This window comes from Ricinus communis, chromosome 2, assembly GCF_019578655.1.
Source record: "Ricinus communis isolate WT05 ecotype wild-type chromosome 2, ASM1957865v1, whole genome shotgun sequence".
Taxonomy (NCBI): domain Eukaryota; kingdom Viridiplantae; phylum Streptophyta; class Magnoliopsida; order Malpighiales; family Euphorbiaceae; genus Ricinus; species Ricinus communis.
Window position 1 is genome coordinate 18,549,684 of NC_063257.1, and position 12,766 is coordinate 18,562,449.

The window sequence follows — 12,766 nt, forward strand, 5'->3', positions numbered from 1 at the left end:
AAGTCCAAAGGAAATAATGAAATAACAAAATTAAAAATAAAAAACGTAAAAGCATCGCCAAAATCGAATGTACACAAACTAGGTCAACTCGCTGCTCACCATCCAACGAGTTACCATGGTAAAGTTTTAATCAATGCCCATTCACTTTGAAATCTCCCTTCTCGGGATGATGCAACTCCAGCACTCCATATGGAAAGACCTGTCTGACCTGAAATGGTATAGACCACCAACTTTGTAGCTTTCCAGGAAATAGACGAAGGCAAGAGTTGTATAGCAACACTCTATCCCCGACTTGAAACTCCTTATGCCCACGAATCCTTTGATCATGCCATTTCTTCGTTCTTGCTTTGTAAGATAACGAAGCTGACGGCCGGGCGCACTCATCTAGCTCACTCACCGCCATCGCCGCCTCCCACCGCAGAATCAAAATCAAAGTTACAAGTCCTAAGGGCCCAAAGTGCCCTATGCTCTAACTCAACATGTAAATGACATGACTTTCCATAAATAAGGCGATAGGGCGTAAAACCTATAGATGTCCTAAAAGCAGTCCTAAACGCCCATAATGCATCATCTAACTTAAGAGTCCAATCCTTCCCACCGGTACTAACCCGCTCTCTAAAATACATTTAAGACCTCATTAGCTACCCCAACCTCGCCCACTAGTCTCCAGGGGTGATGGAGGAGAGAACCGCCTGGTAAACCACCGCCAAGTACCTTCACTGCGTAAATGTGTTCCATTATCACTAATAAGCGCCAAACCTAGCAAACAATCGCCTGAACCTTAAACAACCTTCATCAAAGTGGCCAAAGCTTGAGCTTCGTGCCACTTAGAGAAGTATTCAACAAAGAACCGAATGTACTTATTACCATATGAAAAGGGAAAGGGTCCTATGAAGTCGATGCCTAAAATATCAAAAATCTCAACGACTTGCACACTAGTTTAGGGCATCTCATCACGAGAAGAGATATTATTTGCGCGCTAACAAGCGTCACAAACCTGAATAAATTTATGTGCATCTTGGAAGAGCGTAGGCCAATAGAATCCTGCCTCTAGCACCTTCCTCGCTATATGGTTTGCTCATCACGACCTCCGATTGGGTCCCTTATGGCAGTGCCTCAATATTTGGAGAGTCTCTTCGCCATAAACACAACGGCGAATCACCTGATTTGCATAGACTCTAAACAAAAAGGGATCTTCCCAAATGTAGTACTTCAAATCGGCAAAGAATTTCTTCTTTTGCTGGTAAGTCGTACCCTTTGGTAGAACCCTAGCAACCAAATAGTTAGCTTAATCTAAAAACCAAGGACTATCAGTGTATACCTGAGTGATATATAAATGCTCCTCTAGAAATCGATTGTCTATGGCCGTCTCATCAAGTGCATCCAAGTGAGGATTTTCCAATCTCGATAAATGGTCCACTGCCAGATTCTCCGCGCCTTTCTTATCCTTGATCTCGACATCAAATTCCTGCAACAAAAGAATCCATCGAATCAATCTCAGTTTCGCATTATTTTTCAGGAATAAGTACCTCAATGCCGAATGGTCCGTGAAGACAATGGTTTTAGAGAGAACGAGGTATGATCTAAACTTATCGAAAGGCGTAAACAACAGCCAACAACTCCTTCTCTGTGGTGGTATAGTGTTCTCTGGCTCGCGAAGTCTCTACAGAGTAAATGGGTTAGAACTTCTTTTCAATCCTCTGTCCAAGCACAGCTCCAACTGCATAATCACTAGCATCGCACATCAGTTAAAAAGGCAGCCCCCAATCATAAGAAACCATGATCGGGGCTGTAGTCAGAAGTTTCTTAAGTAACTCAAAAGCAGCCAAGCATGCATCATCAAAAATAATAGGTACATCCTTAACTAACAACTGAGTGAGAGGCCTAGCAATCTTAGAAAATCTCTAATAAATCTCCTATAAAACCTCGCATGGCCCGGGAAAACTCCTAGCCTTAATGAACTAGGAGGAGGTAGCTTAGATATAACTTCTACCTTAGCTCTATCCACCTCCATCCCAGCTTGAGAGATCTTAAGCCCTAAAATAATCCCCTCTCTCACCATGAAATGGCATTTTCCCCAATTCAATACCAAGTTAGCCTCAATAAACCTAGCTAACATGCACTCAAGGTTTTCCAAACAAAGAGAGAAAGAATTACCAAAATAGAGAAGACATCCATAGATACCTCCATAGACTCCTCAATCATGTCCTCGAAGATAGCCATCATTCACCGCTGAAATGTAGCCGGTGCATTGCACAGTCCAAATGGCATCCGTCTATAAGCGAACGTCCCATAAGGGCAGGTGAAGGTAGTCTTCTCTTGGTCCTCAGGTGCAATAGGAATCTGGAAATAACCTGAAAAGCCATCAAGAAAACAATAAAACATGTGACCTGCCAAACGTTCAATCATCTGATCAATGAAAGGAAGAGGGAAATGATCCTTTCGAGTTGCATCATTAAGCCTACGGTAATCAATGCAAACTCGGAAGCCTGTTATCATCCGAGTCGGGATCAACTCATCCTTCCTTACCACTGTCATGCCTCCTTTCTTGGGTACAACCTGCACAGGACTCACCCACGTACTGTCAGAAATGGGATATATCAAACCTGCATCAAGAAGTTTAATTACCTCCTTCTTTACCACTTCTTTCATGTTCGGATTGAGTTGTCTCTGAGGCTAAACAACTAGCCTAAAACTGTCCTCCAATGAAATCTTATGAGAGCAGAAACTTGGATTTATGCCCGGGATATCGGCTATCTTGAAAGCAAAGGCCTTCTTGTACTTCCTCAGAACTTCCAATAGCATGGCTTGTTCTTCAGGAGTTAGATCGGCTGCTATGATTTTTGGTAAGCGCTTCTATTCATCCAGGAAGGCATAAACCAAGTGGCTCGGTAACTCCTTCAAATCTAAGACTGGTGGGTCCTCAAATGAAGTCTTTACCTTCTACACCCCAGACCTGTCAAGAAAAAGATAGGGATTAGTTGACAAGCTCGGCTTAAAAGCCAATAAAACAGCGAGTTGCTCCAACACTTGCTCGTTGGACAACTCCTCCTCATCCTTAGCTAATGCTACCTGCAAAGGGTCAGAACATAAAATTTCTTACAAATGGGACTCAACCACATCATCAATCACATCAATAGAATATACAGTATTATCATAGTCCAGTGACGGTCTCATGGAAGTGGCTAGGTCAAAGGTAATGGTCTCATCATCAACTCTAAGCTTAAGCTTTCCATCGCTTACATCGATAATAGCTGTCGATGTAGCTAGGAAAGGCCTACCCAGGATAAGAGGCACAGTGCTCTCACCTTCCATATCCATCACCACAAAATCCACAAGAAAGATAAATTTATCTACCTTTACAAGTACATTTTCAACAATACCTCTAGGAATTTTAACAGTCCTACCTGCCAACTGAACACTCATCCTAGTAGGCTTGGGTTCATGCAACCCTAATTTGGCAAATAAACTAGTGGGTATAAAGTTAATACTAGCTCCTAAATCAGCCAATGCACCACTAATTGATAAATCACCATTCATACAAGGGATAGTAAAACTCTCTGGATCTCGTCCCTTGAGTGGCAGTTTGTTCTAGAGAATAGCTGAACACTCCTCATTAAGCACTACCTGACCAAGATCCTCCAACTTCCTCTTGTTACTCAAAATCTCCTTTAAAAACTTGGCGTACTTCGGCATTTGCGAAATTGCCTCAACAAAAGGTAAGTTAATTTTCAACTGCTTAAATAAGTCAAGAAACTTACTATATTGCTTGTCCAACTTATCTTGCCTCAACCTCGCAGGATATGGAACCGGGGGCTGATGCTCTCACAGAGGGCTCCTTTGCCTGTCTTCTTTTCTTCTCTCATTATCTACCACCTCAAGGTCTGGTCCTTCCTTAGCTGGCTCGTCCTGCATAATTATATTATCCTTATCAGCTAAAGGCGAAGAACCAGTCAATTTCTTACCTGATCGCAAGGTGATAGCCTTGCAATGCTCCCTCGGGTTTGACTCTGTAGTGCTCGGAAGCGATCCTGAAGGTCTTTCTGAAAGCATCTTAGAAATTTCGCCAATTTAAGTTTCCAAGTTCTGAATCGAGGCTTGCTGATTCCTAAGCACACTATCAATCTGCTAGAACCTCGTATCCGTAGACGTCACAAACTTCATCATAAGCTCCTCTAAATTTGACTTATTTTCTGATAGAGGAGCTTATGTAGGCCCAGCTGGCTGTTGCTGTGGCTGTTGATGAAGTCTTTGAAAACCTGGCAGACCTTGGGCATTATTGTTCCTCCAACTAAAGTTGGGATGATTGTGCCGTCCAAGGTTATATGTATTGCTGTAAGGGTTATTCTGCTGCCTTGGGACATTCCCTATATAATCAACCTGCTCGACATCAGAAGACACAACAGAATTAGATGGAAAAATAGTAGAGGATGAAGCAAACATACCTCCCACAGACAGTCAGACCGAATGTGGGCTACCACAAAACTCAGTACCAATGTTCGCAGTAAGAACCAAAGATCTAGAGTTGGTCAATCTTCTTGGCTAGAAGCTCCACCCGAGCTCGCCAAGGCTGTCAGAGTCCACTTGGTTGACCACTCCACTGCCTTCCTCGGGCTCCCCAGGGATTGCCACTGATAGTTGTTCATGGCCATTTCCTGATGCAATAAAGACAAGAATTACAAATGATCCTTTAAGCTTTCAAGGAGGTCCAATGACAAGATCCAAGTCCAAAAGGATGCAAGAAGCTTTGTTGGGCTTAATTAAAGACATTTAGAGTGTTCAAACACAACAAGGCTCAGTCCAAGATTTAGGATTGCAAAAAGGATCCAAAATCATCAATTTAGTGCAATAAGTTCAATGAACTCATAGGTCCAATAAGATTCATTTGAAGCCTTTTTTTTATTTTCATTATATTAGGTTTTCCTTAAGTTATGGTGTGATTAGTTGTCTTTTAGAGTTACAAAATAGATGCACATAATTAGTCATAATTTGGAGTTATAAAATGGATGCACATAATTAGTTGTCATTTGGGAGTTACAAAAATGAGTGACATCAATGTAAAAACAGCCACTTTTAATAAGTTTTAAGGGGAATTAAAGGGAAAAACATGGGGAAGCTCAAAAGACATCCATTTAGGTTTCTTTGTCTTGTTTTGGCTATAAATATCAAAGCCAAATCCATTTGTAAAGATAGAATTTTTGAATGATAATCTTTGTTTGCTCTTTGTGAGTGTTTTTGCTTAAGTTCTTACATGAACTTTGAACTTATCAAACTATTTTTAGTTTGTATGCTCTCTAACCAAAATCTTGTGTTTGATTCATAACTTATCAAATCATACTTGGTTTGTGGCGTTTGGAGTTGAATTCAAGTGCTAGTTTCATTGTTGGAACTAGTTTTTCCTATCTTCACTTGAGGAGATCCTTGGGTTTTGGAATCATCTTGATTGGAGGGTGTTTTTCTTGCATTCCATATGTATCATAACTCATTAGTTATTGGGGTGTGTGGTTGCTAAGATGATGATTTCCTATCATTTGGTATCAGAGCTTGCTTCAAGTTGAGGTTTACTTATCTTTGTGTTTTGTGTGTTATTAAAGTTTTTCATCTTCTTTATTTTTTTTGTGCCGAATTCTTTTTGTTTCAATATTTTCCTTCTAAGTACTCTTTCTTTTCAAAGTTTACACCTTTGTGCTCATAAAGTAAAACTTCGTTGTCCCTTGCTAAAAAAATTGTGTTGTTCATAATTTCTTTTCACTTGTGTTATTATCATTAAAAAAAAAAGAATCAGAAGATAAAAAAAAAAGAAAGTTTGGACGACATAGAAATCCTATTCTATTATTTTATTTTATTGCTTTCTTGTGTCTAGCTACTTTAAATTTGGCCTTACCTAACAACTTAATCTAGACCAACCTTTTTTTTTCTTTTCACTCCATTGAATTGCCATAATCTGATTTGGTTTGTTTAGGTGATTAGTTCATCTAAGAACCTAAAGCAAAAGCAAGAGAGGTAAAAGGCAATAGTGGTGAGACTAGCATCGAGAAAAGCCAAAACTTTGAGTGAAACACGAGCGGTGTGACATTTTAATTGAGAGACACATGTGAGCGAGTGTTTTTGTGAGGCTATACTAACTTGTTTTTCGTGGGTTTTTCACAAGAATGTCAAAAGAACAAGTTTCAAGTAGTGTTGGAGCATCCATTGAGCAAACTTTGCAAGCAATGCAAAAAGAGTTTGAAAGAATGTATGGGCGAATGGATGATGTTGTTGAAAGTGTGAGAAGGCAAGGTGAAACTATTACAAGAATTCAAAACGAGCCTAGAAGAGAAAGGCAACTAGCCTTTGAACAAGAGGATTATGATGCCGAAGATGATTTGGAGGATGACCAAGCAACCACTTTTGGTGGAGATGACCAGCCTAGGAGACACAATAGGAGATCAAGGCAAGATAATGTAGATCGCAACCTAGGCAGCATCAAAATGAAAATTCCTTCCTTTCAAGGAAAGAATGATCCTGATGTCTACTTGGAATGGGAGCAAAAGGTGGAGATGATCTTCGAATGCCATAACTATTCGAAGGAGAAAAAGGTAAAACTTGCTGCCGTTGAGTTTTGTGATTACGCTAGTGTTTGGTGGCATCAATTGTGTAGGGAAAGGAGACAAAATGGAGAAAGACTTGTAGGGTCATGGATGGAGATGAAACGCATCATGAGGAAGAGGTTCATTCCTAACTATTACTATAGAGATTTGCATCAACGATTGCAAACTCTAAGGCAAGGAACCATGAATGTGGAGGAGTACCACAAAGAAATGGAAATGGCTATGATTAAAGCAAATATTGAGGAGGATAGAGAGGCCACCATGGCAAGATTCTTGAATGGTCTAAACAAGAATATTGCTGATCTTGTGGAGTTGCAACATTATGTGGAGCTTGAGGACATGGTGAATGTGGCCATGAAAATTGAAAGGCAACTCAAGCGAAAAGGTGCAAGTAAGTTTGATTCTAAACTTAATTCGAGTTCTAGTTCTTCTAATTGGAAATCGAATTGGAGTAAAAAGGATGATAAATTTGCTAAGCCTAAAGTGGATGAGAATAAGAATAAAAATGAAATAGGCAGCAAAAACAAAGTTGAGAATCAAGCTAATCAATCTAGAAGCTTGAAGTGTTTTAAGTGTCTTGGACATGGTCATTATGCACGTGATTGCCCTAATAAGAGGACCATGATTGTTAGAGATGGAATTGTTGAATCTGAAAGTGAAAATGAAAATGATGATAAGAATGATGACATGCCAACTTTAGAGGATGTTAGTGATGCTAAGTATACTAAAGGGGATGTGTTAGTAGTACAACGCACACTTAGTTTGCAATGTAAACACGATGAACATGGAGAGCAGCGTGAGAATTTGTTTCATACTCATTGTTTAATTGCTAATAAGTTGTGTAACATGATTGTTGATAGCGAAAGTTGTACTAATATTGCTAGTACTTTGCTTGTGGAGAAATTGAAATTACCAACTACCAAACACCCAAGGCCTTACAAGTTGCAATGGTTGAATGATAGTGGTGTTGTGAAGGTAAATAAGCAAGTGCTAATTTCTTTTTCCATTGGGAGATATAAGGATGAGGTGCTTTGTGATGTGGTTCCCATGTATGCCGGACATGTTTTATTGGGAAGACCTTGGCAATATGATAGGCGTGTGATTTATGATGGGTTCAAGAATCGATATTCCTTGACTATTGATGGACAAAAGTTCAATCTTGGACCATTACCTCCCAAGGCCATTTTTGATGATCAAGTGAGAATTAAACAACAATATGAAGAGCTTGAATCTTTATATGGGGAATATCAGGGGAGGGAGCAAAAAATAGTGAAAAAAGAAAAAGGTGAGGTAAGTGGTAAAAGTGAGTGTAATGGGAAACACAAGGTGAGAGAAAACAAGGGAGATGAGAGTGAAAGAAAGATGAATATGTATGCAAAGCCAAGTGATGTGAGGAGAACACTAACCTTGAGGCAGCCCTTACTTATACTCATGTACAAGGAAGTTTTGATGATTTCTAATGATCTTAATAAGAATTTGCCTAGTGTTGTTCTTGAGCTTTTGCAGGAATATGAAGAGCTATTTCCCGAAGATGTGCCTAAAGGATTACCACCAATTCGAGGAATTGAACATCAAATTGATTTCATTCCGGGTGCAAGCATACCTAATAGGCTAGCATATAGATGCAACCCCGAGCAGACAAAAGAAATCCAAAGGCAAGTGAGTGAGCTTATGGATAAGGTGTACGTAAGAGAAAGCATGAGTCCTTGTGCGGTTCCTGTAATTTTAGTGCCTAAGAAAGATGGTTCATGGAGGATGTGTGTTAATTGTCATGCCGTCAATAAAATAACGGTAAAGTATCGCCATCCTATACCTAGGCTAGATAACATGTTGGATGAATTGCATGGTGCTTGTGTATTTTCTAAAATGGATTTAAAATCTGGATATCATCAAATAAGAATGCGTGAGGGTGATGAATGGAAAACCGCTTTCAAAACAAAACATGGATTATATGAGTGGTTAGTCATGCTGTTTGGTTTAACTAATGCTCCAAGTACTTTTATGCGATTGATGAATCATGTTTTGCGCGCTTTCATTGGAAAGTTTGTAGTGGTTTATTTTGATGATATTCTTGTGTATAGCAAATCTTTAGATGAGCATGTAATACACTTAAAGCTGGTTTTTGATGTGTTAGAAATTATATGCTAATCTTAAGAAATGCACTTTTTGCACTAATGAAATTACTTTTCTTGGATATATTGTTAATGACAAGGAAATTCATGTTGATCAAGAAAAAGGAAAAGTAATTAGAGAGTGGACAAAACCTACTAGTGTGCATGATGTTAGGAGTTTTCATGGTCTTGCTAGCTTTTATAGGAGATTCATTAAGGATTTCTCTATAATTACTGCACCTTTAACTGAATGCATTAAAAAGAATGTGGGTTTCAAGTGGGGAAAAGAACAAGATGATGCTTTTAACTTGCTAAAAGAAAAACTTAGTTCAGCACCTTTACTTGCTTTGCCTGACTTTGCTAAAACCTTTGAGGTTGAGTGTGATGCAAGTGGAATAGGTATTGGTGGAGTCTTGATGCAAGAAGGAAGACCAATTGCATTCTTTAGTGAGAAGCTAAGTGGAGCAAGTCTAAACTACCCAACTTATGACAAAGAGTTTTATGCTTTGGTAAGAGTTTTAGAGACATGGTAGCACTATCTTTGGTATAAGGAATTCATTATACACACCGACCATGAGTCTTTGAAATATCTCAAAGGGACAAGGGAAGCTGTCAGTAGGCATGCTAAATGGGTGGAATTTATTGAATCCTTTCCATACATCATCAAGTACAAACAAGGTAATGAGAATGTTGTTGCCGATGCTCTATCTAGAAGGTATGCTCTAATTTCTACACTTGATGTAAAATTATTGGGTTTTGAGTTCATTAAGGAATTATATAATTCAGACCATGATTTTGCTAATGTATATGGGGCATGTGAGAGAGGGGGGTTTGACAAGTTCTATAGACATGATGGTTTTCTTTTTAAAGAAAATAAGTTATGCGTGCCTCAATCTTCTTTAAGAGAGTTACTTGTGAGGGAGGCACATGGTGGGGGTTTGATGGGGCACTTTGGTGTGAGAAAGACTTTAGATGTTTTAGAAAATAATTTCTTTTGGCCACAAATGAAAAGAGATGTTCAAAAAATATGTGAGAGATGCATCACTTGTAAATAAGCTAAATCTAAAGTGATGCCTCATGGGTTGTATACTCCACTTCCCATACCTAATGAACCTTGGGTAGACATTTCTATGGACTTTGTTCTAGGATTACCTAGGTCAAGGGGAGGGAAAGATTCTATTTTTGTTGTTGTTGACAGGTTTAGCAAAATGGCACATTTCATTCCATGCCACAAGACAGATGATGCAACTCATATTGCGGGGTTGTTCTTCAAAGAAATTGTAAGATTGCATGGGGTTCCAAGGACAATTGTCGTTGATAGAGATGTCAAGTTCCTTAGCCACTTTTGGAAGACACTTTGGAGCAAGATGGGAACAAAGCTTCTATTCTCAACAACTTGTCATCCACAAACGGATGGACAAACGGAGGTGGTTAATAGGACTCTCTCACAACTATTGAGGGCAATAATTCAAAGAAATTTGAAGAATTGGGAAGAATGTTTGCCACATGTTGAGTTTGCATACAATAGGAGTATTCATGGTACAACAAATTGTTCACCTTTTGAGATTGTATATGGGTTCAATCCATTAACTCTAATGGATTTATTGCCATTACCCATTGATAAGGCTAATTTTGAAGGCAAGCAAAAAGCTGAATTTGTTAAAAGCTTACATGAGAATGTGCGTACTCAAATAGAGAAAAGAAATCAACAATATCAAAAGCAACACAACAAGGGGAGAAAGAAAGTTGTATTTGAACCGGGTGACTGGGTTTGGGTACATTTGAGAAAGGAAAGATTTCCAAGCTAAAGGAAGTCTAAATTAATGCCAAGAGGGGATGGGCCATTCCAAGTCCTTGAAAGAATTAATGACAATGCCTATAAGATAGGTTTGCCAAGTGAGTATGGCAATGTGAGTGCTTCTTTTAATGTTGCTGATCTTTCTTTATTTGATGTAGGTGATGAAGTTGACAATGAGGCTGATTCGAGGACAAATCCTTACGAGGAGAGAGGGAATGATGCAATAAAGACAAGAATTACAAATGATCCTTTAAGCTTTCAAGGAGGTCCAATGACAAGATCCAAGTCCAAAAGGATGCAAGAAGCTTTGTTGGGCTTAATTAAAGACATTTGGAGTGTTCAAACACAACAAGGCTCAGTCCAAGATTTAGGATTGCAAAAAGGATCCAAAATCATCAATTTAGTGCAATAAGTTTGGGCTGAACTCATAGGTCCAATAAGATTCATTTGAAGCCTTTTCTTTATTTTCATTTTATTAGATTTTTCTTAAGTTATGGTGTGATTAGTTGTCTTTTAAAGTTACAAAATAGATGCACATAATTAGTCATAATTTGGAGTTACAAAATGGATGCACATAATTAGTTGTCATTTGGGAGTTACAAAAATGAGTGACATCAATGTAAAAACCGCCACTTTTAATAAGTTTTAAGGGGAATTAAAGGGAAAAACATGGGGAAGCTCAAAAGACATCCATTTTGTTTTGGCTATAAATATCAAAGCCAAATCCATTTGTAAAGATAGAATTTTTGAATGATAATCTTTGTTTGCTCTTTGTGAGTGTTTTTGCTTAAGTTCTTGCATGAACTTTGAACTTATCAAACTATTTTTAGTTTGTGGTGTTCTCTAACCAAAATCTTGTGTTTGATTCATAACTTATCAAATCATACTTGGTTTATGGCGTTTGGAGTTGAATTCAAGTGCTAGTTTCATTGTTGGAACTAGTTTTTCCTATCTTCACTTGAGGAGATCCTTAGGTTTTGGAATCATCTTGATTGAAGGGTGTTTTTCTTGCATTCCATATGTATCATAACTCATTAGTTATTGGGGTGTGTGGTTGCTAAGATGATGATTTCCTATCATTTCCTCTATCAAGTTCTGAGCCTGCTCGGCCGTCTTACTGTTTAGCGCCCCACCTGCTGCAACATCCACCATTTGCCTTGTTGTAAGGTTCAACCCATCAGAAGGTCCGAACTGCATCCACACCGCAACTGTGATGTAAGTATCTCAAAAGATCTTTAAACCTCTCCCATGCATCGTACATGCTTTCATCATCAAACTGCATGAAAGAAGATATGTCATTTTTAAGTTTAGCAGTTTTAGCGGGAGGAAAATACTTATATAAAAAATTTTTGGCCAACGCCTTCCAAGTAGTAATCGTTTGCTGTGGAAGGGATTGCAACCATCTCTTAGCTCTGTCCTTCAAGGAAAATGGAAACAATCTCAGCCGAATGGCGTCGTCGGTTGTTCCATTTATCTTGAATGTGTCACAAATCTCTAAAAAATTAGAGATATGTGCATTAGGATTCTTACTGGGCAATCCTCCAAACTGCACGCTCTACTGGATCATCCGGATAACGTTGGCTTTTATTTCAAAATTGTTGGCCGCTACAGCAGGTCTGACTATACTAGTTTTCGTCCCATCCAAAGATGGTCGAGCAAACTTGTACATCTTCCTCTGATTGTCATCGGCCTGGGGGTTGAGGTTCTCCATCGCGTCTACTCCTTGAACCTGAACTGTAACTCCGTCTTCCTCTTCAACTGCCTACAAACGTCATCTCAATAATCTGAGAGAGCGCTCCGGGTAAGATAAGGGTGCTATGGGATCAGGGTTAGAGCTCCTGGTCATAAACTACCCGAAACGGAAAACCAAACAACCACCAATCAACAAAAGTAATAAAATAAAATAAAATAAAATAAAATAATAAAATAAATAAAGAATGAATGAATAAACAGATAATGACTAAATTAACACAGAAACAATTCACTGTAGTTTACCGTTACTTTCCCCGGCAACGGCGCCAAAAACTTGATGGGCTACTTATGCAACCTACACTTAAGGCAGTGAACCTATCGATGCGATCTAGCACTAGTGAGTATCATGGTCGTATCCTTGGAGATCCGGAGAACCTAAAGTTACTACTGTTCGTTATGTTATTTAATCTGAAATAAGGTGTGAGAAGTCTAAATTAATTAACTAATGCTTATGAATGCAAATAAAGGAACAACAACAACTGACAATCAAAAAACAGCCGTAACAAAGAAGTAAA

At 38.8% G+C, this 12,766-nt stretch overlaps 1 non-coding gene across 1 annotated transcript; it reads left to right on the forward strand.

The window, feature by feature from the left end:
* Positions 1 to 11,704: 11,704 nt before the first annotated feature.
* LOC112536069 lies at positions 11,705 to 11,808 on the forward strand. The gene has a single exon (XR_003080137.2). It is a non-coding gene; the product is annotated as a small nucleolar RNA R71 (small nucleolar RNA).
* Positions 11,809 to 12,766: the final 958 nt, after the last annotated feature.